Consider the following 22164-nt stretch of genomic DNA (forward strand, 5'->3'; position numbering starts at 1 on the left):
AAAGAAATCTGTACCTAGTTTCATAACGCAAGATCCACAGGTGGGAGTAGCAAGATAGCTTCTTCAGCTAGCCAGGAGCTGCCTGGCACAGAAACAGGACTTGATGCTAATTTCTAAATATAGGATCTGATATCTGAAAAGAGATTTCCTTTTTTCTGTTAGATGCTGGGTCATGTGTAGCATACAGAAAAGGAGAGTGGGGACCAAAATGCTGGTGTCTGCATTCCTGATTGCATGCTGGCATCACTGAGAAGGAGACATAGCTCCTTGCTTTCTCTGTCCCTTCCTATGACTGTTGTATTTCTCTGTGCTTAGTGGGACGGCATTGATCAGAAGATGGAAGATATGACAGCCAGAGGAGTCCAGCTCTGGCTGTGGTGTGGCACAGCAGAGCCAAGCGGGAGCGCTGCTGTTGGATCGCATCCGCGTGATCAGCAGCGCTTGACAGAATAGCTGCTTGTCTGAAAGACAGGCACAGGCAGTGTCCAGCCACACTTCCAAAAGGAAGCAAATACTGCACTGTTTGAAAAATCTCAGAATTGCCTTATGTTTGATTACAGAGCTCCTAAGGTATTCAGATGTTTCCTTCCCCATGGAAATCTCTGTAAAATACATTTTGTAGATGAAGCTCTTTGTGTTCTCTGTGGCAGATTGTGCAGATACAGACTAATGCAGTGCATACCACCTCATTTCAGAGAAAGTTAGGGCAGCTAGCAATGCCTTGCCTCCACTGCACAGCCTACTGGCATGTGTTGGTGACTATATTTCATGTCACATTACACAAGGAAGATAAGGTTTCCCCTGAACAATTTAAGTAAGCAAATATACACACACATATATATTGCATATATACTGAGCAGAATCTTTATATATTATTAAGGAAAGATTGATTTGGGGGAGGTCTAAGCAGTTAGATGGTTTCTGTAATTAAACTTGAGGAAAAGCAAACTTGCATTTTTAAAATCATTCAACATGTGATTTTTAAAGTCGCACTTAGTGGAATTTTTTTCTGAGGAACTTTATCAACACAATTCCTACTTTGCAGCACAAGACATACAGTATAGTCAGTCAAAATTAAACTATTACCTCCTATCATGCACACAAACAGAAGGTATAAATAACAGTACTTTAAAATTAATTTTCTGAGCAGAATTGGTCAGTGGCCAACTAAAAAGTCCTTGTCTGTAGTATCAGTACCAAATGTAGAAGTTTTATGGTAGGGATTTTTTGTAAGATGTAACATTTTATATTCTCATGGGAATTTGTAATTGTCCTCTTGAATGTGCTTGATAATTTAGAGCAAGACATGTTTAACACAATGCCTGCAGACAGTGAGCTGGATTTTCAAAACCACACTGTTGAGCAAAGACAGTCACAAGTGATATGGCTGTGGCTTGTTTATGCAGGAGGTAATTCCTTTTTAAGTCTGATTCAGAATGTGTGATATCAACAGGTGAAGACCAAGCTCTTCTTTATATGTCTTGTCTAATCCAACTGGTGCTGTATGAGTATAAAATGAGTCCAAAAATTCGCAGTTTTGGACCCTAAAATGCTATATTTACTACCTTCCAAAGGAAACATGTTAAGCAGAGTACTGTCAGCAGATGAGACATGGGGAAGAGGCAGGAATGAACAGGCAATGCGACTTCCTCAGGATCACATAACAGCTTTGTAGAGGAATTCACAGCAGAGCCCCTGACTTGTGTTCCGCAGATTGCTAACCACTCTCAGGTCCCCACTGCTTGCAGTGTGCCTTTCCATAGAATATCCCAACACTGAAGCAGCAGAGACCACATTCATTGAACATTTGTTAAACAGATCTGGTTTAAGGTTCTTACAAAAAAGTTACTTGAAAGGGTGTGCTCCGTCCAAGGGCATTCGACACAGCTTTATGGCTTAAATGCTAAAAGCAAATTTGATTACAAGAAACACTTTCAAATGGAATGTGTTTTATATGATCACAGGGAACCTTCAAAACACAAATTTAAATAATTTATATCAGTACCTTCTGGGTGAAGCCTAGCTGTGCATTCAGAGGTAGAAATATGCAGGCAGAATGTTGTGTCCTAGAAAGAAGAACAAATGCTACTTCTGCCTTTCGGAGAGAACAGAGAATCCCAATGCTGACACGAGCATGGGAAAAAAAACCTAGTTAAAAGCACGGAGAATCCTTCAGAGTGTGTGTGCAGATACTTCTGAGTATCCATGAAGAGATTAGTGCTAACTATATTTATTAGTTAGCAGAATTACCTAGGTGTAACTAAAACTCCGATTCCTTGAAGCCAGTCACTCATTCTTAAAATATGGTACATATGTGAAACTGTTACCTCTTCCAAAAGGGACAACTGCCTTGGCACAGCAGAGTAAGTAATACTGCAGGGTAAATGGTGGGATTTGGTCACAGGTCTGAAGAGTGTTGTAAGGAGAACCCATCAAGCCCTTGCCCTTAAATTCCTTCGGTGCTCTTCCTTTAATCCTTCATACTAATGTTATTTATACAGTGTTTATTAAAAGTGGTCTCTAATTTCAGGTGCCTCACCGAAACCACCCAACTCCAAGAGGTTTGCACACCTCCATCTAACTCCAACTGGGATAATGGAAGCAAGGGGCAATACCTAGTCCCATCTCCTTCTCTGTGCTTGCAGTAACACATTCCCGCTTTTTCAAACACCACTACCCAGCACAAATGGCTACTCAAGCTGTATTTCCTTAAAAAGGTGGGAGTTGGGGAAGCATTGGCTATTTGGGGACTTGCAGGCAAAATATGTTTTTTAAGTAAGACGATACCAGCAGATGGATTTCATGAAGGAAAAACATTGAGCAAAATGCCATAGCCAGTCCAAATACAGCAAAGAAGAAATGTGAAACTGAAACCCAGCTTGTAACTGCATCTTGGCAGTGTGCAGTTGCAGGTAATAATTGTCTTCACAGCCCAAATTCTCATGCACTTCCCAATGGAAATGAAATAGAAAGTTGAGAACGTGATCATCCTGACTGGCAGACAGAGCAGGTGGATGGCAGCTTTGAACTACTTGGAAACTACAAAAGAGACTCGGCCTTTACAACAAGTAGGTGCTGATCAGCCTCTTCCATGATGACCCTCCAAAGCACCTCATAATGAGGTTATTTCCTTTTACTCACTACACACAACAACAGAAGTGGTGGTATGTCCTCATCATCAGCCAGGACAACTAAACAACTTTTAAGCTGTTACTGTTTTAAGGACAAGGAGAAGGTGATAACCAACTTCTACCCACAGCACCATGTAACAGCACTGTGAATGTTTCTTCCCCCTTTGGAAAAGGTAGGTGGATGTGGGGAAAGGTTCACAGAAGTTCTTACCCTCCATCCTATCCTGAATTTTCTAGAATTCATGGCTTCTACTTGGACCTAAAGCCAGTTTTGAGTATTTGCTTACCTGGCACACGTGGGTGAGAAATGGGTCTGTTACAGAGTCAGAGAGTTAAAGACAAGAATGGACCACTACAATCACCCTTTCTAATCTCCAATGTATTTAATTTCAATTCAGTAACTCCATAAAGAACTACATAATCATGCCTAATGCATCATTGCTAGATGCCTAGCCATCTATGTAAGTAAATATCTGGCTAAAACATGTCTCCTGAAAAGTTATTAATTCTTATCTGAAAGAAGAGGATATGAACAATCACTCCTTAGGAGGTTTTTATTAGTAATAAAAATAATTTCAAAATTAAGACAAGTTTCTAATTTGAGCTTACTTACCCTCAGGTTCCAGATATCTGCGACATACTTCACCAGTCTCCACACATGCTCTTGAGCCATTCAATCATTTTTTTGGTAGTACATCTTACCATGGTAAGACTTTATACTGAGCAAGTCAGCTTCTAATCTTCTTCCTGATAAAGCTCAACCAGCTCTCCATTCAGGCCCTCTACTAAAGATTCCAGGCCTCAAATCTGTTTGTGGCTTTCTGTGAAATCTTTAATCAATATCTAGGCAACTAGAGTATCAGTTACAAAATAAAAGATATTGAGACAGAAGAGGGGCATATGAGGAGAAGGAGCATGCAGTTTAAACAGCAAGTCTACAACATTACAAAATACAGCGTTCAGGTCTAGAGTTTATCTGTTTTGCTCTGTTTTCTTAAGTTCCAACCTTACCTTTAAATCTCCTATACATACAGGAACAAAAAATTAGAGAAATCATCGTATTTTTATGCCTGAGGACAAATTTTAGACCCCCCCTGCATTGTAGAGAGAACGGCTTAGGCACTGTGCAGGGCAGTGCTCAGCCAGAGGCTGGGATTAAGGAGGTGTGCAGAGTGTACCCAGGACAGCCTGGAGGGAGCTGGCAGGAGGGGTGCTCTGCCTCCTGCTGCCAAGGGCCGGCTGGGACTGCTTCCACCCAGCCCTGCTGTAGGTCATCTGCTTGGACCCAAACAGGGCACTGATATCTGGGCTGCAGGCCGTGGCTATTCAAGGACTAGTTCATATTTGCAAAGCTGTTAATTACAGTGTAGGACTTCGTTTCTAATACCAGTGACACAGCACAATGCTCCCAAAGTCTCTCCTTCCCCATTCTCCACCAGTACCAAGGGGACTCCATATTACTTCTTTCACATCATTGTGCTTTTACAAGTGATCAGATCACAGTTTCAAGAAGGAGCCATCCTTGGAATGGCATGTATTTAAGAGACAGGCAATTTCCAATTACTACAGTCTGTAAAAGCCAGAGATCAGATTCAATTACACTGCACTTCGCAATTTACAATCTGTTGGTGTTCGTTTCAGCAGAGGCTTGTTAAATGCTCTCCTGCTGCAGACCTTCAAAATGCTCTTGCCAACTGAAAGAGCAATGGTTCTTAGTCCAGAGCCTCACCATAGCTTAAGCCATCAAAATGCAGGTCAGACCCCAGGCTCTGCCCAGAAATTCCACTTGGGCAAGGATGGCATGTGGCTGGGTTTCAGCCCAATGAAGGAACCTGGTGGGCTACTGAGCAAAGCTGGTGTGAGCCCACATTTAAAATGTGAAGGCACCAGAATACACAAATATGCAAATATGTCACATCCTGGTAGGCTCACAGACCTATTACATGATTCTAAATCCAGAATTTGAATGTCCTTGCATTTTCCTTTTCTGAGAGTGAGGCTCTCTGGCTTCACAGTTTGGTTGCTATTGCTGTGGCACATAAGCCCTCAGAAATAACAGGCATATGGTGAAGGTGCTTGTCCTAATGTTTCCTGATGCACATTCAGCAGATCCACAACCCAAGGCAGGTGGCAAAATCCAAGGGAAGGACCACAAAAGTAGTAGATTCCCAGGCAGGTGATCTTTGTAAGCCTCTTCTCATAAGTACAATGCAAAATATCCCTTAGGTATGCTACTATAAAAATTAAGCAGCAGTGGTAAAGCCAATAGAATTGTATTAGTTCATACCAGATCAAAATGTGGTGCTCTCTAGGAAACTATGTATCAGTGGTGTATAATTAGTCAATTGAAGACACACAGGTGTTCCAAAGAATCCACAGCTCAGGAAAAATGCGAAGTGTCTTTTGATGTGTTACAACAAAGCAGATTCAATGTATACCATTAAAGTTGATTGCAAAAATATTTGCAAAAATGGAAAATGATTACATTTCTAAACTCATCCCAGAGCTAACTCGCTCACTCCTTCCCCCCTTTTCTGCACATCTACTTGTATGGACCTTGTCAAATTCCTGAAAACATGAAACTAAAGCAGAGGAGGACAACAACAAACAACAGCCAGCATCCCTCTTCGTATTTAAAGATGAGACATATTTTCCAACAAGAAGAGTGCCCGAAATACTGAACTGATCCTCTAATAAGGCAAATCAAAATGATTTAAGATCTGTTTAGGAGACTAGATCCCAACAAAAGTCACTTCCATTAAATCTTGCCTGTTAACAATGGCTTAGTATAAGATTGGCATACTCCTGAATGGGCCCTTGACCTGAGGTTGTGGTTATTTACCTGCAGTGTAATAATGCAGTGCACCCTGAAAGTTCAAAGTGGGCAGCTGCCATTGCAGATCATGGGATACATTAATTTTGTGCATCCAATTTGCATTTATTTTAAGTATTGTGACCTCTCTCCTTCCCTTTCTGCATTTCATTTTTTTAAGTTTGCCTCGTGGGTGTTGGTACGTTTTCGTTTTTGTGTTGGTTTTGTGTGTGGTGGAAGCCAAACATACTTACCTGCTACTGTTCCACTAGCTCTGAACTACATTACCTGTGGCATGGGCTACAGGGGTTTTGTGTAACCAGGATAAATCAGAGTAATTTCAGAGAAACGCATGGAGTCAAGATCAGATTTCACAAATGGCTCCAAAGTCAGAGGAGGAACCAGGTCATATAGCAGACAGCAATCTAAAACCTAGATTTGAACAGGTGTCAGTTGACCCTCCTGCCATGAAGAATGATCAGAAAAAGCATCAGGGGAGGATGAACGGGAGCAAATCCTGAAGGAGCTGCAGGCATGAGAGCCCTGGTTCTCTTGGAAGTCCAAGGACTGCAAAAGCCTGCAGCAGCCTGCAGGGTTGCTGGCTCTTACTGTGCCAGCCCTTGGGGGAGCACAGCCAGGGCTGCCCTTGGGCAGCATCCAACAAGAGGTTTTGTCCTTGAACACTGAGGCTAAGGAGGTTCCAAGGAGGAGGTAAAGTTGTCTTTGGCAGCCTTGAGGAAAATCTCAAGGCAGTTTTGAGGTGAAATGAGGGGAAAGCTAGGAGACAGACAAAGTTGGAAATGCAGCAGCTGCAATATTCATCGAAATTTAAGTCACATATGGATTAAAAATGAAGACAACTTCTGAGCTATATGTATCACTGGGAAAAGGAGACAGGCAGTTCAGTACAAAGGGAGTTTCAAAGCTGTGTGTTTTTAACTAAACAAACTAAATGTTAACAGGAGACACTGACATGAAGTTGGCTTTTATAAGGAAGAACTTTCCCTTCTTCCTCCCAGCACGGCAGCAAGCCAAGCTGAAAGCCGATGATCAAAGGTCAGTCAGCGCTGCTGAATCTCACTAGTTATCAGGATCTCCGCTGGAAACAAATGCTTTCACACTGCAGTCGAGCACGTTTATGAGGGCTGCTGAAAGCTACATTTCAATTAATGCAGAGGTAATACACTTTGGGTTCTGGGTAACATCAGCATGGAGATATTTCAAGTGGCAGTGAGTCAATACTCTATTACTAGCAGCTCTGCAGGCAAAGTGCCCACTGGGAACAGGGAGGCTGCTATGCTCTCCCCTACCAGGAAGGGTCCAGGGTGGGGAAGCATCCACTTTTGCTGTTTGCCCTGTGCTAGGGTTTTTGGACAGGCTGAGATCTTTGGTTTCCGTGATTATCAGCTCAGCACCACTGTTAGAGCCCTACATTTACTGTAACAACATTTCAAAACCTGCCTCAGAACAAGACCAAGCTTCTGCAGATGAAAAAGCTGTTAACATGAATTTTGGGAGCCAGCTTTTGTCTGCACTACTCAAGTAGGTCTTAGAGGCCTGCCTGCCTACATTCCCCCAAAATTTCACATCTCATCACTTCTGTTGGAAAGTAAAATATATATATACACACATATCACATGCAGGGGATCATACAACTGGGGTCACAAAGATAATTAGTCAGAGAAGGAACCATGCAGCATTTCACATTTCCTGCACAAAAGACCCATTGGTTTCTCTCAGTTTGGGTCTTGGCTATAAACAGCATTCCACTTTTTGACTTTGAGCTGTTGGGAAGAACTTGCTGGACTAGAGAATTAGGAAGAAAGTGGAACAGTAGATGAGAATTGGTGTGGGATTGTGTACTTCTGAGCAGGGTGGCCTTGGCCCATTGGTGGCAGATAGGCCACACCTACCCGGAATTTTCTGTCTGTCTCAGAATGGATCCTGGTATGACCAAGTTACTGAGGGAGACATTTAGGAAAAAAAATACTTAGGGATCTGTCTGAAAAACATCATACTGGTTAACAAAAAGGCAGGGAATTGGATTTTTTTCCCCACGAGTGCCTGGCAAATCCATCCTGCTCTGTCACATGCATACACCACAGTGCCTGGTGGAAAAACAAGAACTTAAGAAGGGAAATGGCAAAATCATTCATCTAATATGGGTGGGCTAAAAAAAGAGATAAAGAGGAAATAAAAAATTATATATCCACTAACACTGATTAAGTTGTGGGCATTAATGAAGAACAAAACTTTCCTTCATTGAGCTAAATAGTAGTTGGGACTGAACATTACCCAATATGCATAAAACAGAGAAATAAAGCTGTATTTTTTTAAATGAATGAAATTCTCTTGGGAGATGGTTGGCACAAAGTCTAAGCACAAACGAAGACCCACTTCAATCCATAGAACAGGATTTAAAGCCATAGACTTCTCTTTTCACCCGGGCTCATTTCATCCTCCAGCAGGCAGAGGAAGGAACGACAGGAAACCAATCCAACAGCTTCAGAAAAAAAAAAAGAAATCTAACCAATAAGTGGAAAATAGCTCAGAATGCCTCGTGGGCTTTCCTCCCCCTTTTAAATTATTGCAGCATTTATTCCTCCACACTGTATTCAAGTTCCTTGTATGTTTATCACTTCAGAAAGGAATTTGAGTGGAGTGGGAATGCATAGCCAAGTAGATGATTTGGGTTTACTTATGGCTTTCTCAAAAAATGCAGATTTATCTTTGTATCAGCAGATTTTGGAGATGTGCCAACTAAGAAGGTAACCCAGAAGGAAAGCAGTAGCTCCCTTTATTTTCTGCTTAGCAATTACCTCTTCAATTAAAGTTGGGAGCAATTTTTTTCAAGTCTTTGTCATATTGTTGGAACATGTTGAAACACAAAACTTCTTGTTGTTCAGCAAATATCTTTATGTCATGCAGTGTTTAAAACCCTATAGTGACAGGTCTCTGCATAGGATACCTCCACATGTGTATAGAGCTTCCTGACTTCACTGTGGCTTAGAAAAGATGTGGAGCTCACGGCACATGGAGTCCACATCAGCAAAAACCACCAATAAAATTTTACATGTTACAAAAAACCCCCAAAACACCAGATTTCTATGTACCTGTATCTCCCTTGCCAAAGCAGTGCCACTGTGGAAAAACTGAGATGAAGAGGGCAAAGTTTTCTTTCTTACTCTGCATCAGGGCAAAGAGAACCTGGCTTTCACTTGCTGCTTTTCTCCTAGGTCTGCTGTACCAGCTGACCTTTGGGCAGGGCACAGAACACAGTGCAGAAAGCAGCATTGTAGTTCAGCTCCCTTGAACCACCTGCTTTCCATGTGGAGTTTAATCTCATTATCAACTCTCACAGTCACACTCAAAAATGGACCCTTGACATCCACAGACTACAATTTAATCTGTGCTCCACCTCCCACAGAACACTTAGTACTGAAACAAGGATGACTGTGTTTCTTTAAAAGTTTGTCACATTTTATTTTGCAGATCAAAAAATTAAGACATCACATGCATCAAATTCACCCACTTCAGTTACTTTGCATTTAAGTTTGATTTCATTAGTTGTTCTGTACACTGTTTTCATTTTGAGCAGAAAGATGAAAACCCCAGCCAGAGTCAGGTCCTGCTGAAAGCTCTGACTCATTCTCATATTTCTCTTTGCTCCAGGGCCTCTTTTTTCCTAACCTTTATATTCTTTCACTGTAAAAAAGACTCAAAAAAACCCCCCAAAACCTCTTCCCCCATTTACTGATGCTAGGAAGAGTAAATGGGTTTTGTTCACGGTCTTAATATAGCATCATCACCATTCTCCTCCAGGTTTTCAATGAAGCTGCCTACCTCATCTCATCAGTAGTCACCAAAATCAGTTGAAACGTTTCTATGGATTCCAATGGGCACTGAAATAGGCCATTACAAAACCCAGCTTGTGCAGTTTTACTAAAATCTACTTCATTCTAGGTGATTTTTTTTCAGAAAGGATTTTAATACTTGAGTCTATTACATAAGTTACAGAACAACCCATAGGCCCATGGCTGCCAAAGTGAAAATAAATGGAAGCACTCATTGAAATCATGCTTGCAACTCACACAAGAGCTCTGCATCTTCCAATCTTCTACAGCTAGGATGGGAAAGGACTTCTTGGGTTCAACAAATTAGTGACCATCACCAAAAACCTTCAAGCATTTCAGTTAACCTGGTGGGCAATCAGTCAGAAGGCAAAAGAAAAGACAGTCCTCTTACCGGTCTTCTCTCTGTGGCGTTTGCTGCCATAGAGTTTAATCCTTGCTAACCTCTGACAGATGCACCAGCACTCTTCCCCCGAATTGTGAGGTGGCTCACCTTTGCTCTTCTTCACACATTAATCTGTGCTAAGGACAACTGCAGCACTTCAGCTACAACATGCCAGAAGTACTAGGCTTACATGATGAAGTTTGTGGCAGGCAAAAGCTCATCAAAAAGGAGGCCCAATTATCTCTTTTTCCTTTTTTAACACCTATTGAATTTCACCCTGTAATCTCAGGCAACACTTCTCACTCATGGCGTGCCTGTGAATGAGAACACATTCAGTGTCTGGCACAGCCCTTCTTGCAAGTGTTCTTCTGGTGCTGCTCTTTCTTCTCTCAGTTTTGAAAAATCTATTTGCGATTTGCAACACACAAAACACCTCAGCAGAGGATCGGCATTTCAAGGTGACTCACATTTTTTTAAATGCTGTTTCCTCACCACATCATACAAAGACTTTTGTTCCCACTTATCGTAACTTTGGATACGTTAGGTGGTGGGATTGCTTCACACAGCAGTGAGTGCAGAGCAAGGTGACTACATCTACTATAACTACACTGAACAGAGAAAACTTTTCCTCAAGGAAGGGATTATTCAGCTTAGTCATAGGCTCATTTATATCAGATTCTGTCACCACAGGGTCATGACCCATCTGAGGTGACTTAATGTTCTATAGCTTTCAGAATCAAAGTCCAAGAAAAAGAAAAAAAATACCCTATCAGTCTTCAGCTGGGTTGAAGACTTTTCCTCCTTCCTGGCAAGAAAACCAGCATCAGCAGCATTATGTAACTCCCACCAATTGTGGGCCCTAGGAGCCACTGTTTCTAAAGCATCATGCTCTGCACCTCGCATTTTCACACTGCTCCCCAAAACTGCTACCTGCAAAAGCCCAGCCCAAGGCTTTCAGGCCCCTTTACAGGGGCTTTGCTTCCTTAAAGGCCTCACCATCAGATCTTCAGTGCATGTCCAGTATCTCCTAGCCAGAGACATTGCCCTTCTCATGAGTTTGTCTGCTCCCTTCACCTAGGGTGAATAAAGCAGAATTAAGGTTGAACCCCTGCTCCTCTGAGGGGTCCAGCTCACCATATGACAGGATGATCTGCACAAGGGATGGTTTGGCCCATTGGCATCCAAGTGCTCATTCCACCCAAGCTTCTAGGACACGGGCTGCAGCTCAGCAGAGCAGATACACGTGTCTAACTTTAAACATGAGAGCAGCCCCCAAGAATCAGAGTAGTGACATTGCCTACTCACCTACCTAAATGCTTAACTGCATCAGAGCTGGTGTGAACTAGCTTTGGATCTGGATTTAAATGCTGGAGGCTGAGCTTTTGCTTGCTGCTTTAAAGGAACATAGCAACCCTCCTTTTTCAGACACTGAACTCCAGCAGGTTTAGCTAATGTCAGGGGAAATCATGAGTCCTTTGGAAATCTCTGAAATTTAGGCACATAATGTGTAAAGGAAGATTGTACAAACATTGCCGCCAAATAAGTAAATCTTGGCAATAAAACAGCCATTTACTGAGGAAACAGCATAGAGAGAAGAGGAATTAACTGGGAAGTACTGTTTTGTGAAATTATTTGTCCAATTTCCATGTAAGCTATCAGCAAATCTTGGAAATTACCTTGGAGATTTCCAGCCACTGAAACACTGCTGCCAGCTCTCTCTTTCCATGCCACAGAGATAAAAAAGGTCCACTGAACCAGTCTTCCCTTGCTGCTTTTACACAACTTTTCCACTGTTTTCTACATGGTGACATTTTTAAACAATAAAAACTTCCACCTGGCCTAGGACACTTGCTCTCCCTCTCTCCATTTCTGAAGCACAGTAGGATCAGTGATTCACCATGGCTAACAAAGAATGAAGGGGCTGCAGACTGGCTCTAGGAAAAAAAAATCAGATATACAAGTCCACTAGTGTGAGAAATGAAGCCAACTCCACCAGCCCTGCACTGCCACTGCAGCAGAGAGTTCTTGGTGCAGAGAGCCATGAAGGCTTGGAAAGAGACCCTAGGAAGCTGCGTTTCTACCAGTCCTCCTGAAATTCACTGGAGCAGGATCATAAAGTTAGCTTGCTATGTATTTCCACATTAACTCCACCTAATAAGAGTGGGGCAGGTACAAACACTAAAACAAGAACAAACATGGCCTTTACCTGAGACTTGACACAAGCATAAAAATGTAATATAGTAAATATATTTTTTAAAAGGTTCCATTTCCTTCAAATAAGAGCACTTATCTCTAGGGTTGCAGCTGCTAGCCAAAATCTCTCTATCTCCAGAGATAAATAGTGAGATTATGAGATCATATCCTCTGAAATTAATTCCCTGGTACTCAGTTTCTCCAGCTTCGATCCAGGAATTCTGCACAAAATGTTTCAGGGAACACAGTGCATCTCAGCCAAAGATTACTTGTTAATAAACAAGATTATTTTATGAACATGGAAATTAGAGAAGGTCAATAAACAAACCCTATTTTCATAACATCTTTTGCATTGTTCCCCCAAGAGAACCAGAGCAGAAAGTGAATGATGTTTTTATGAAAACTCCAGCTCCACATACTCTGCTGCTGTTAATCAGTGCTCTTCATTGTTCTGGGGCAAGACTGTGCACCAGCTGAGGGTGAGGCCTCACCTGGATTGGGGGTCAAAGACAACTACACTAAAATGAGCAGTAGTAATATGATAAAAACCAGAAATAAGGTGCAGGAGAATGGGCCCCTCTCCAAGAAGTGCTGAATGCATCTTAGGCAGACAGGCTATGTGCTTTGAGAAGTAGGTTGCAATTAAATCATCCATCAGTAAGTGGGTGAATGGTCATTTTTTTGGCTGAGAAATAAGCAGGAGAGCTTAACAGTCTACTAAAACATTCTGTGGCCCACCTTTTGAGGTATCACCATATTAAGAATTTTCTTCCCTGAAGGTACTTCCACACTGCAGCAGATGTCACTGACTTGGCAGTGTTTGAAGGGTCTATTAAAAGTAAAGTAATTAATTACTTGGGCTATCATCACAGCACTGCTTTTGAGATATTTTAAATGGTTTATTATTGATAGCCTTATGCTGGAATGTGCTGAGCACCTTCACATTCACCCCTGGACACTGAGACAAGGGCCAGTGCAGGCTCCTCAGACACTGAACATCCTCATGTCTCCTCCTGAGGCTGCTGCTCCGTGTGGCACTCAGCACAGGGCCCAGTGCCACCACTCCTAGGAGACCTGACCCAGCAGCAGGCACAGTGGCCAGCCCTGGGTGTTTGGAATACTGAATCCTGTATCAGTTGATGGTTTGGGAAAGTGATATTCCCTGCATCTGGGTAGGACCCACACCAGAGTGGAGGAGCATGACAAGAAGGGAGCATCAGGGATGAGCTACTCCATGCTGACCATAACCCCTCTGCCTTAGTCAAGGGACCAATCACACGTAACCTGTGGTGATAACAAGGATGAAGAGACGAGCCAGGATGAAGGGGAAAAATTGTGCCTTGGAAGGGGGGAAGGAAAGATGTTTTCTCTGAGTGTTTTAGTGTTTGTCTTTTTGCCTTCCAATACCCAAATAATTAATTTCATGCATAAGGAATTGGCAATATATTAATTCAATTTTCCTCAAGTCTAGCCTGTTTTGCCCATGATGGTAACTGAAAGTGATCTCCCTGTCCTCATTTCAACACACAAGTTTTCTCATTCCTGATCTTCCCATTCTCTCTCCCCTTCCTGTTATGGAGGACAGCGAGCGAGCAACTGGTGGGAGTTTGGCTGCCAGCCATGGCCATCCCACCACACGTAGATACCAAACATTTCACATGGACAAATACTGAATCGTGTGCAGGGAACTGGGAACGACAGCACCTGTGGAAACCTCAGTGAAAGGGATGGCTCCCGCTGCCCGCTGATCACCAGACTCAGACAGAGCTATGCCACCACCTTTGCTAAACCATCTGGCTGCATCTAATTTCTTTGTGAGGGAGTGCCTCTTGGGTTCTGCTAAATTTCTGCCAACAAATTTGACTTCCATCTTGGGACAGAAAATGCAGTATAGCAAAGCATCCTTGAAAAATTGCTGAGCTCTTCTCTGAGGCAGTTATGACAGCATCTATTGCCAATAAAATGAAAAGGAACAAATTCTGAGAGGTGAAAAAAATCTATAGGCATACAGAGGATAAGAGAAGTAAGAGTAATCTACTGCCTAGGTCTCTAAAGCACAAACCTTATGTTAATTTCAGTTGCTTATATTGCTGCTGTTTGTTTCATTTTAGACATACCACCAGGAACCAAAGAAGAAGCATCACATGTAGGGTTAGATTGTAGAAGATGATTTACGCACAGCTTCCTCCCAAAATCGATTTAAAATGTCTCAGATATGAGCCAGGTCATGCAAACTAAGGTATCCCCAAACATTATAAACAGCACAAATAAATATGAATTTGAAATATGAAAAGAGGGGGATGTCTCCAGGCATCTTTCTCAGCATCCTCCCTCGGTGATAAGGAAGACAGTTATTGGCACACTAATGACAGCCATGTTCAGTATTAGAGGGGAACTTTTCTCAAGTGCTACCAAGGGCCAAGAAATATTACATGGGAGGTAATATAAGTGTGGTTAAAGTAGAAATAAAGTTGAACACAAGCGGATTTAGGACCTCACCTGAACTCTATTGAATAGAAAGGATAGAAAGCCCTTGACTCAGTGATGCTTTTTACCTTTCTTAAGAGAGAGGCATTCAAACTAGCATTTTCTCTGTAGCAAACAAAGCTACAGATACTCCTGTAAGCCCAGAGACAAATCTGAAAAGCAACGATAATGAAAATGAACTAGAAGTGAAAGCAGGGAGCTCGCTGGGTATGACTGTGTCATGCAGTTTGGCAGCTAGGCAAGCTAATATATTTTGGGCTGCAAACATATATACATGATGTGGTGCTGTGCCAAGTGATTCAGGCTGGCTCTAAAAGAGTCAGTTGTGCAACCAAAACCTCTATGGCCATGTTTGCTTGGCACCCCATTTGATCTCAGAGGAGTAGAATGTTTTACCTCAGTAGCAGGTGGCATCAGAGCAACACTAGAGCTGGCCAAACCCAGACTAATTTTCAGCTACAATGCAGGTCCTCCATCCAGGAAAGCTTTCCCATGAAAGAAAGAAAGGCTGTGGGGGAAAAAAAAACCCCAACACCCAGGAATCATCTGTACAGACTGTCATGGCTGGTTACACTTACCTGAAGAGAGGAAGTGTTCCTTGTAGCTGCTACAAGATCTGCTAGATGCTGTCTGCTGGCCACAGTGGTGTTCCCAATGAGGCAAACTCTCTCCTTTGGAATAGGAAAAGGCTGTACTTGATCCCAAAGTAGAGACTGTGGATGAACAGGCTAAATTTTCCTGTTTGAACTCTGAATTTACATGAGAAGTTTACCATTTGAGTATCATCCTATTCTGCACTGACTTCTCTTTTTCTCCCCCTCTTTCTGCAAACTGAAAGAAATGGATTAACTAGAATTCAGTTGACCTTCTGTTGTTTAAAACTGAGTCTTACTTGTTATGCTCATACAAGGTGGCACAGATTTAAGCAGACATCCAACCTAGACAGGCAGGCTTTTATGTTATGTAAAGCATAAGCAGATTTCCAAGCAAAGCTACTATTAACCTCTGCCTAATTTTTTCTAAAAAGGATTTTTTAAAAGAATTTGAAAGCAGGGCAAAGCAAAACCTGTATTTCAGAATAAGGCCTGTTAAGCAAACATCAGTGAGATAATACATGACTCAAACATACTGCAATGCTTCCCTTCATCTGTCTTTCCATTTACAGAATCAAAATCACAGAATGGGTGAGCTTGGAAGGGACCACAGTGGTTCAACCTCCCTGCTCAAGCACAGTCATCCTAGAGCACATTGCAAGAACTCTTGAATATCTCCAAAGAGTGAGACTCCAGAGCCTCTCTGGGCAATCTGTTCCAGTGCTCGGTCGCCCACACAGTAAAGAAGTTCTTCCCCATGTTCAGGTGAAACACTGTGTTTCATTGTGCCCATTGCTTCCCATCCTATTACTCAGCACCACCAAGCAGAGCCTGCCTCCATCCTCTACCACTGTTCATAGTAGTTGCAATTATAATTCTTGTTTATATATACTGTTGTTAGATATATACTGCTGTTAGATACATATTATTAGTAGATATTTAGAATAGAGACTCAACAAGGTAGAGGTCTTGTCAAGCCACTGAAGGGGGGGAATGATGCCTTAGGACTTTGGCTTTTATATTTTTCAGATCCTGTACTGCTCTAGTGTGTAACTCTAAAACTCCTTACAGCCTGTTAGCTGCTGTTCTCCCATTCTGGTTAGACATGACAAATCTTCTCAAGGCCTGAGACTCAAGGACACCTTGTTGTCCCAGGCCCCAGAATATGTAAACATGCCACTAAAAAGAGGGGAACAAACTTGGAGTAATTACTTCATTACCTGGAATTGTAATTGGAAAATTAACCCTAATATGCAAATGGACCAAACTTACAAAAGTGTGAAAAACTCATGACCTGTTGTCCATTTTGGGTGTAGCCCTAGGGCTCTGTCTGCCCATAAGTGTACCTTGTTGAAGGCCCTTCAATAAATACCCACTTTTATCCTCTCAATTTTATCTACCCTCAGTTTTTAGGTAGCCCCAACAAGGCATCATTGGCACTCCCCTTCAGATACTAAAAGACATTGATGAGGTCCCTTCTGAGTTGCATCTTCTCGAGGCTGAACAGGCCCAGCTCCCTCAGCCTTTTCTGGTAAAAAAGATGCTCCAGTCCCTTAATCATCTCTGTTGTCCTCCACTGGACGTGCTCCAGCAGCTCCGTGTCTCTCTTGTACTGGGGAGCCCAGAACTGGACACAGCGCTCCAGGTGTGCCTCACCAGGGCTGAACAGAGGGACAGATCACCTCCCTGAACCTGCTGGCAGTGCTCATCCCAGTGCACCTCAGGACACCGCCGGCCTCCCTGGCCACAGGACACGCTGCTGGCTCACAGACACCTTGTCGCCCACCAGGACCCCAAGGTTGTTGTCCGCAGAGCTGCTTTCCAGCATCTGAGCCCCCAGCCTGTGCTGGTCCATGGGGTTATTCTTCCCCAGCTGCAGGACCCTGCACTTCCCTTTGTTGAATTTCAGGAGGTTCCTCTCTGCCCATCTCTCCAGCCTGTCGAGGTCCCTCTGAAGGGCTGCACAGCCCTCTGGGGTATCAGCCACTCCATTTTAGGTTGAATCTTACCATTGGGTGGCCCCTCTTGCTGTGTGCTGCACACCTTGATCCTCACACACCTGTGTATTCCTGTAACAGTAATAACCATAACTACTCTGAGATAGCAGAGGATGGTACTGCAGGGAAGATTAGCTCATGGTGTAGGTGTTAAGAATTTACTACTTAATTTGGGAAACATCAGTTGAATATAAAGAAGCAATTGTATTGCTACTTTCTTCTCTCTTAATCATGTGCCAGAAGCTTCTTATTAAGGATATTTAAGTGACCTGTGTGACAAATCACTGCCTCAGTACTTTTCCTTATGGGTACTGCCACAATTGTGTTGTCACAAATCCAGCCAGTAACATTTCAGCATTCTGCCAGGAGCAGACCAGAGAATGAACTAGGACACAGAGTTTACTGCTTAGCAGTTTAGTCCTCAAAGAGTGACAGTGCCCAAATTCCTCTCAATTCATGCCCACTAGGAGGAACCAGGTAACCACTCCTGCTTTTCCTTTTTCATCCCTTACCACTTTGAAGAGGGCTGACTGTGGATCTCAGACACTGAAAACCAGACCTATCAGGTAATGTAGCACTTCTCTCCTTTTATAGCAACAGGATTATTTCCTCTAGGCTACTGTACTCTAAGCATATAGAATGAAGCCAATTATCTTGGTCCTCAATAGTTGGGTGCTCTAATCTGCTTCTCCCTGTGTTTGTATCAATCCTGTCTTTTTTGAAACCTCTTTGAATCTTTCCTAAATGTCTGTATCAGTAACAGCTGATCAAAACTCAAAACTTCCACCATGTGGGGAGGCCCAATAACGATGAAGTCGTAACACCCTGCACTACGAATTTTAACATTTCTGACACTCCTCTGGTTCAGATGCAGCTAGAGATAGGCACATTCAAACAGCCATCCATTAAAGCCTAACCAAGGCTAAAATAGACAGGCTGTGCAGCTTCAATGTGAATATTTATTTCTCTAGTTTCTCTTAACTCCTGCAATCTAACCCCTCCGCCCAACAGTGTAGGGTGCTGATCTCACGTCTGCATAAGATACTGACCAACCTCAGGCAACACAAACTTCAAAACAGGCTTTCCATCCTCTCTGGAAGATGTCAAAACATTCAAGTTTGCTTTATAATTAAAAATACAAAAAATGGCAAAATAAAATACTGAAATTTTTTTTCAAAGTGCTTTGTACCAACTTAGACTGTATGCAACATCTAAAATTATAATTGGAACAAGAGGCTTTTAGCTTGTCAAATTTAAAAAAAGGTTCAAAAACTTTCCTTGGAATTTTAAGCTGAATGTGTCTGTGCATGTGAAATACAATTTCCAACACCAAACCTGTTTGCTTGAAAATTTTCAGCTGTTTTGCTTTAGTAATTTTGTTCCTGTTCCCTGAACAGCTGATTGTTTTCACTGTTTTCAGTTAATAAACAGCACATAATTAAACATAAACAAGGTACCACTGCAGCATGACTTGATGGAAAAGGAGTTACCTCAGTGGTACCACGCAACATATGCAGGGCTCTGAATTAGATAAGAATAATGTGGTTTAGCTTTTCGCTGCAGAGTTTCAGTGATTCTGGTCTCCCCTAAAAAGACATGAACAGAACTAGGGCAAGTATTCACACTAAAAATCATATTGACAAAGCAGAAAGGACTTAGTAAAACTGCACAGGTCTGTTTTACACCCTTTGCTGTTACTTCAGGTATAAGCATTGAAATTTGGACTTATAGATGTTTTCAATACATGTTTATCTGTCCACCTGATTATATTTTAGGGGAACAATCATTAACTAAGTACCTATGTTACCATGATCTTAATCATTGTGTGGTCAATTTTGAGTGCCTTTTAATATAGCTTTTAAAAAGCAATCTTTATAGCTAGCCATAGTGAAAACAGTTTCTAAAAGGAATTTTGCAGGAATATTTAGCTTTGAAAGCACAGATAGCCCGGAGAGATGTGTGTTCTCCACCCAGTACCTAGTGGATATTTCCTGTATCAGAGCATCCTGGGCACAACTCTCAGAGAAGCAGGCAAACATTCAAGAATTCTATGATCCCCTGCAGCACTACAGCATGGCACAGAGGGCTCCTCTGAACATGGAGCTGCAGTAATGCAATGCTAGAGTTAATGTGAAAGCTGCAGACATCACCAAAGCAATATACCTTACTAACTCATTACCCTGTATCCCCCTCCTGCTGCTTATCCTACAAGACAGTTCTCTGCCCAAAATGGGACTTCACCTGGCATGGACTTAATCTGAGTAATAGGGAAAGAAAAGCACCAGAACAAGATATAAGGGATCTTCGGAAGTTGCAGCTCACCTCTACGATTCCTTGCGTTTTCCATCCTTGAATAGCTCTGAACAACCATGCAGTGAGCAGCCTTTGTCCTTTACAGATGGGACTGGTCTGGCCTCAGAAGCAACCCACTTTGTGAATACCTCTGCTACGTGAGTCCTGATTTCAGCCTATCCTTTACAAGCGTATAGGCAAACAAAGGAAGAAAAAAAAGACAAAAAAGAAACCAGACTATCTAGTATTGTCTCAATTTAAAACATGAGTGACTGCAAGAGCTAGGTACTTCTACAGCCAGCCACATTCCTAGTATCCCTGTGCACAGTCTATGTAATTCGTAGTATGTTTTATCTATCCTTCAGTAGGTCCATCTGTACGTATGCTATAGTTACCACAGGACAGTTAAAAATACATCCTAGGTGTAGCAATACATAAGGCAGATCCTCACCAGTAAAGTAGGAAATGAGTAATTCCCCACTCTCCTGAACAATTCTTCACAATGACAACTCCCTCCTTCCCACACACCTACACTCTCACACGCCTGGAGAAGCCGGGGGCGGGGGAAAGCTGAGCTTTGCAATGTTGTCTGGAAGCTCATCAGATCCGGGCTACTTCCAATTAAAGGAGGGAGCAAGTTCAAAGCCTCTGCTGCTCTCTGCTCTGAACTGGCATTATGCTCAGAGACAGCTGCGCCTGCTGCCGAGACACAAGGCTGCTGAGCCAGAGAAGAACATGTATGAGCATGTCCCCCTTCAGGAAATAAAAACAGGATAGCAGGGAAATCCCAAACCTACTCAGGTGGCTTACAGTACTGGAACACCAACTTGAATTCACAGGAGAAAATGGCAACCAAATCCAGGCGAAGTACAGTGGCTTCTGAGCACTGGCAGAAGATGCTGAGGGGGAGCAAAGACCACAGTGAGGAGATGCACAGAGGGGAAGGTAATCCTGGCACTGTTGACATCATCATGCTGTGTGGATCTGAAAGGTTCCAAGATGGAGGCTACTTTGCACCATTGGCTTTTTCTCCCTCCCTTAAATGCATGCACTTTTAAAGTCTCTGGTTTTCAAATCCTAGCTATTGTACTGGGAAATTAAGAAACAGCATTCCAGAACAGTAAGATATTTCAGCAACTATCAGGAAGATATGCGTGATGATAAGCTGTATAATTTGTCACATCATTTCCCTTCTACCAACTGTTAAAGGATTCTGAATTGAGATAAAAATTGCCCAATTGCTGCCATCAGCTTGGGCGTGGATTTTTTGCAGCATCCATCAAATCTTGAGAGTCAGTTCACTGACTAGAAATGGAGCTACAAACACACACCTTGTATTCGCCATGACAAATACAGTGACAACAGTTGCAGTGGGTCCCATCTCTAAGCTTTATCTGGTCCTTGAATATCATTAAAGAAGGGAAAAAGAGTGGGGAGAAAACAGATACTTGCATGCTTGTGATCCAAAACAACTTTAAGCAGAGGTAGGTTCCTACTGCCCTCTGCTGTAACATCCTTTTAGGACTTCTGAGAAGGAAGCACCAAGCACGACCGCCTGACGAGCACACTGGATGTTACACTCAGATTGTACTAAAACTGTGGGCAGTGGAACAAGACAGTTAAAAACAATAGGCTTTGGTTTCTTGCTGCTGCTTTTAACTCTTGAAGTGGATATAATCTTCCCAGATGTTGACCCAGGCTCTACCAAATTACTGGTAAATCTCCCTAGCAAAATGTTCCAGTGAAGCTGCCCAAAGCCTCTTTTGCACTGCACAATCACTGCCGCACCAGAAACACACCAAATTTTCCTCGCAGCAAAACAGGATGCTTTCACTAGACAACCCGAGTGGTTTATATATATTTTAAAAAGAGAAAAAAAAGTCTGATTCATCATCTTAATATAAGACAGCAATATCACTCAGGTAATGAATAACAAAGAAAGCTGGTCACTATGCAACACTGGCATCTATTTGCAAGTTGATCCATATTTACAGAATTTCTTTCAGCTGTTTTTCCAGTAGTTCTTGATGTTCCTTGAAAGTTTTGCAACTTATGGACACTTCTACAGAGCTACAGGCTTATACAGCAAAACTTGAACAATTCATTTTTGTCTGTGTTCTTTTCCTTTACTATTCAAACACTAACATCACTAAATTTACTGAAGCTGGCTGTGATTTATCGTGTTTCTACTCTTGCCTCTACTGTTCATGCAAACAAAATCACTTCCTATAAAAAACAAGATACATTTAGGGGCAGTAAACAAGATGCATCTATTTAGTTTGACACCATAGCCCTTCCCCCTCCCAAAATAAAACAGACATCACAATGATGGGAGGAAGCACTACCGTAACATGACAATTTCAGCTTGGCAACATGCACGTGTGAAAGATTGCATATGTAAAACATATTGTCACATATAGAGA

The 22164-nt window shown here is 42.3% G+C and overlaps 1 long non-coding RNA gene across 2 annotated transcripts in view; it reads right to left on the reverse strand.

Annotated features, from left to right (window-relative positions):
- Positions 1-20229, reverse strand: part of LOC104685698 — a 47956-nt gene extending 27727 nt beyond the window's left edge. Inside the window, exon 1 of one of the 2 annotated variants that reach the window (XR_005604179.1) lies at positions 19772-20229. This is a non-coding gene — a long non-coding RNA (uncharacterized LOC104685698). Of the gene's footprint in view, positions 1-15437; positions 15764-19771 lie in introns of those variants that run through there. The other variant, XR_002044134.2, reaches the window with a different exon arrangement.
- Positions 20230-22164: the final 1935 nt, after the last annotated feature.

The sequence above is a fragment of the Corvus cornix genome, chromosome 3, assembly GCF_000738735.6.
Source record: "Corvus cornix cornix isolate S_Up_H32 chromosome 3, ASM73873v5, whole genome shotgun sequence".
Lineage (NCBI taxonomy): Eukaryota > Metazoa > Chordata > Aves > Passeriformes > Corvidae > Corvus > Corvus cornix.